Raw genomic sequence first — 5,287 nt, 5'->3', positions numbered from 1 at the left:
GGTCAGAAGACCTAGCAAAACTAACAGAGAACGGCAACAGAGCACCAAGCTAGCTCAAGAGTAGTAAATACAATGAAGTCCAGCGAGGACAGGAGGGCGGAGCCGGATTAAATAGGCAAAAATGGTCATGTGACCAGCAAACTAAAAAAAAACTAACAGGAGAGTTCTAACAGCAACGGCTTCAAGAAACAACAGCGATTCTTTTCCTGAATCACCCTTTTTAGTGTTTTCCAGCATTTTTGTAAACATAGTTTGGTGATGTTTTTCTAAGTATTGTTTTGGGCATCGATTGAGTTTGTTTTAGTTTTATTTTTGCTCGCAAAATGCTGCGAACGTCAGTCAGGAACCTTCCAGGGGTCTTTCTAACCTTCTCATTGACTTGTATTGAAAATATAAAACAAGCAAAATATACCTGAAAATGATATGCTCACTTCTGTTAACCGCTTGGCGTTTTGGGAAACATGATGAGGTTAAAAGACGCTCAATACCTGATCATATGAACAGCAAGTCTTTTTGCATGGAAATGAATCTGTTCAAACTTTTGAGCATTTTCAAAGCCTTTTTCAGTAGGTGTTTGGAACAAAGTCACTCAAAATTCGCCTTATGAATTTTAAAAAACCTTGAACTGTACAAGGTTTAAATTGATGATACCTTTAAATCAGATTTTTACATTTCAGTGAGGCCTGGAATTTTGTTTCCAATTGAAATCTTCCATTTTCTGAAATGTCTTCCAGAAGGATAATCACTGATATTGATCATGGTGCTATAAGAAAAGGTGTGACACAAATAAGGTTGTAACAGCGTCTGAGTAGTTGTGGCTGAGTGGTTAAGGCGATGGACTAGAAATCCATTGGGGTCTCCCCGCGTAGGTACAAATCCTGCCGAATACATTTAACTTCATGTAACATTTTGACTAATTATCTGAGTAGATCAATTTGCACATTACCAAGACTATTCCCCACGGAAATGGTCTGTAATATTTGGATCGGATTTGTAGAACCAGCTTAACAGCATCTGTAGATCTTCTTCTGATTTTTCAGCCTGGTGAGATGTCACTTGTGCGTCACACCACCAATCAAAAGAAAGCTCAGAGGGTGCCATCAGGTATGTGGTGCAACTCCTCCTTTTTTCCAGTGAATACAGACCCCTGCCGTGACTGATGGCCTTGGATATGAACTTTGATTTGCACCAACTCTACTTGAATTATCTTTCCGATGGAACCTTTTAGCACACCATGAAAAATCTTTAGTGACTTCTGGATGAGCAGAAGTTTAGCAATTTCTTTTTTTCTCACCCTTTTTCCAGCTAATAGATCCAGCACGCTAATTATTAGCCAGATTTCATCAACATTTTAAAACTGTCCTTGCTGTGATATCATGGAACTTTAAGCACACTTGTGGAATAAAAAGGGAGGAGATATTCATTTACCACTGTGTATTAGGCATACATTTGCAGAACAGCTTTAGAACCTGTTTTCATCATAATGCATGAATTTCCCAGGTTCCACTGAAATTTGAACTCAGATCACTGGATTCAGAGTAAATTTCTCACATTTCCACAATTTACACATGCTCTTTCACCGTTTTCAAAAGAAAATCCAGCCAGCTTCATTGGTCATGTGGTCCCATGGTGTAATGGTTAGCACTCTGGTCTCTGAATCCAGCCATTTGAGTTCAAATCTCAGTGGAACCTGAGAAATACTTTGTGCTCAGTGGTTTTATCTTTTCTGCTCACACTCAATTTGCCAGTGCACATGGTTTAACATAAAAAGAGAAAGTTAAAATCCACATGGCAAAAAAGATCTATCTATCAAGAAAGTTAAACTTGACTTCATGAGGCAAAACTCATACAATCTATGTCACACCAAGCAATCGTACTCTATGACTTGTGCCAATGTTCGCATGACACTTTTTCCAGGTGGTTGAAACTGACCAGGATTTCAAGCCGAAACGGCCTCAAGAAACGACAGCGATTCTTTTCCTAAATCACCCTTTTTAGTGTTTTCCAGCATTTTTGTAAACATAGTTTGGTGATGTTTTTCTAAGTATTGTTTTGGGCATCAAATGATTTTGTTTAAGTTTCTTTTTTGCTCGCAAAATGCTGTGAACGTCACTCAGGAACCTTCCAGGGGTCTTTCTAACCTACTCATTGACTTGTATAGCAAGTATAAAGCAAGCAAAATATACCTGAAAAATGATATGCTCACTTCTGTTAACCGCTTGGCGTTTTGGGAAACTTAATGATGTTAAAAGTAGAGATGAGCGTTGTTCTACTCGAACTGTTCGCCAATCTCAAATTCGAGCTGTTTTGGGCGGTGTTCGAGCCGTTCGGCGAACACGAACAATTTGAGAAAAATTCGTCTGTTCGAGGTTATGTTCGATAACTGTTCGTGCACCAAAATCATAACTGGATTTTTTCTCAGTAATGATGAAAATTAATGTTAATACACAGTTTGAGTGTACAGCGGGGTGGGGGGAGGGGCAGGGGATGGATCTCTGCAGGAACAATGAAGATCTCCATTTTTTTTTCTCTTTCCCGCATTTACAGTGGGGAGGTGCAATCTGTCAGCCTATCAGCAGCGCACACACGGAGGGAAGTGCTTTTTTTCACATAGGCAAGGGCATGTGTCATTGGCAGTGTATGTCAAATGTCCTTGCCCTATAAGACCAAGCCATTTTCCCCGTCGCCACCATTTTCTCACTGCTGCAGCTGCGTGTTACATCAGTTCCTATCAGTTTTTGCCAGGCAGGTCTGTGCCAGTGCTGTGCAAGTTTTTTTCACAGCATTTGGCTGAATCTAGCAAAGCTAATCCTTTTTGGCCTATTGCAGAGTGTGTTAGTCAGTGGAGTAGCCTATCTGTGTTGCAAGATATACCACCTGTGTATAGAATACCAATTTTTTTACTGCACCTAGTGAAGTAAAATCTTTTGGGCATAGCATCATTCTATTAGTCCATCTATACTGACCTCCATCAGGTTGCAAACTGAATCTAATTTTTTTCTGCATCTAGCTCTGAAAAAATATTGGGCTTCTAGCTGTGTGTGTGTCTTGTTCTATTAATCCATCTATACTGACCTCCATCAGGTTGCAAACTGAATATAATTTTTTTCTGCATCTAGCTCTGAAAAAATATTGGGCTTCTAGCTGTGTGTGGGTCTTGTTCTATTAATCCATCTATACTGACCTCCATCAGGTTGCAAACTGAATATAATTTTTTCTGCATCTAGCTCTGAAAAAATATTGGGCCTTCTAGCAGTGTGTGGGACTTGTTCTATTAGTCCACCTATACTGACCTCCATCAGGTTGCAAACTGAATATATTTTTTTCTGCATCTACCTCTGAAAAAATAATGGGCTGCTAGCTGTGTGTGGGACTTGTTGTATTAGTCCATCTATACTGACCTCCATCAGGTTGCAAACTGAATATAATTTTTTTTTGCATCTAGCTCTGAAAAAATATTGGGCTTCTAGCTGTGTGTGGGTCTTGTTCTATTAATCCATCTATACTGACCTCCATCAGGTTGCAAACTGAATCTAATTTTTTTCTGCATCTAGCTCTGAAAAAATATTGGGCTTCTAGCTGTGTGTGGGTCTTGTTCTATTAATCCATCTATACTGACCTCCATCAGGTTGCAAACTGAATATAATTTTTTTCTGCATCTAGCTCTGAAAAAATATTGGGCTTCTAGCTGTGTGTGGGTCTTGTTCTATTAATCCATCTATACTGACCTCCATCAGGTTGCAAACTGAATATAATTTTTTTCTGCATCTAGCTCTGAAAAAATATTGGGCCTTCTAGCAGTGTGTGGGACTTGTTCTATTAGTCCACCTATACTGACCTCCATCAGGTTGCAAACTGAATATATTTTTTTCTGCATCTACCTCTGAAAAAATATTGGGCTTCTAGCTGTGTGTGGAACTTGTTGTATTAGTCCATCTATACTGACCTCCATCAGGTTGCAAACTGAATCTAATTTTTTTCTGCATCTAGCTCTGAAAAAATATTGGGCTTCTAGCTGTGTGTGGGTCTTGTTCTATTAATCCATCTATACTGACCTCCATCAGGTTGCAAACTGAATCTAATTTTTTTCTGCATCTAGCTCTGAAAAAATATTGGGCTTCTAGCTGTGTGTGGGTCTTGTTCTATTAATCCATCTATGCTGACCTCCATCAGGTTGCAAACTGAATATAATTTTTTTCTGCATCTAGCTCTGAAAAAATATTGGGCTTCTAGCTGTGTGTGGGTCTTGTTCTATTAATCCATCTATACTGACCTCCATCAGGTTGCAAACTGAATATAATTTTTTTATGCATCTAGCTCTGAAAAAATATTTGGCCTTCTAGCAGTGTGTGGGACTTGTTCTATTAGTCCACCTATACTGACCTCCATCAGGTTGCAAACTGAATATATTTTTTTCTGCATCTACCTCTGAAAAAATATTGGGCTTCTAGCTGTGTGTGGGACTTGTTGTATTAGTCCATCTATACTGACCTCCATCAGGTTGCAAACTGAATATAATTTTTTTCTGCATCTAGCTCTGAAAAAATATTGGGCTTCTAGCTGTGTGTGGGTCTTGTTCTATTAATCCATCTATACTGACCTCCATCAGGTTGCAAACTGAATATAATTTTTTTCTGCATCTAGCTCTGAAAAAATATTGGGCCTTCTAGCAGTGTGTGGGACTTGTTCTATTAGTCCACCTATACTGACCTCCATCAGGTTGCAAACTGAATATATTTTTTTCTGCATCTACCTCTGAAAAAATATTGGGCTTCTAGCTGTGTGTGGGACTTGTTGTATTAGTCCATCTATACTGACCTCCATCAGGTTGCAAACTGAATATAATTTTTTTCTGCATCTAGCTCTGAAAAAATATTGGGCTTCTAGCTGTGTGTGGGTCTTGTTCTATTAATCCATCTATACTGACCTCCATCAGGTTGCAAACTGAATATAATTTTTTTCTGCATCTAGCTCTGAAAAAATATTGGGCTTCTAGCTGTGTGTGGGTCTTGTTCTATTAATCCATCTATTCTGACCTCCATCAGGTTGCAAACTGAATATAATTTTTTTCTGCATCTAGCTCTGAAAAAATATTGGGCCTTCTAGCAGTGTTTGGGACTTGTTCTATTAGTCCACCTATACTGACCTCCATCAGGTTGCAAACTGAATATATTTTTTTCTGCATCTACCTCTGAAAAAATATTGGGCTTCTAGCTGTGTGTGGGACTTGTTGTATTAGTCCATCTATACTGACCTCCATCAGGTTGCAAACTGAATATAATTTTTT

At 38.8% G+C, this 5,287-nt stretch overlaps 1 non-coding gene across 1 annotated transcript; it reads left to right on the top strand.

Moving 5' to 3' along the window:
* The first annotated feature begins 808 nt into the window (after nt 1-808).
* TRNAS-AGA (transfer RNA serine (anticodon AGA)) lies at nt 809-890 on the top strand. Its single transcript has one exon. It is a non-coding gene; the product is annotated as a tRNA-Ser (tRNA).
* Nucleotides 891-5,287: the final 4,397 nt, after the last annotated feature.

Source organism: Phyllobates terribilis, unplaced genomic scaffold, assembly GCF_046119375.1.
Source record: "Phyllobates terribilis strain yellow unplaced genomic scaffold, ASM4611937v1 Scaffold_13__5_contigs__length_258822181, whole genome shotgun sequence".
In the NCBI taxonomy this organism is placed as follows: domain Eukaryota; kingdom Metazoa; phylum Chordata; class Amphibia; order Anura; family Dendrobatidae; genus Phyllobates; species Phyllobates terribilis.
The sequence above is the reverse complement of the archived record's forward strand: the minus strand, read 5'-3'. Positions and strand labels throughout refer to the sequence as shown.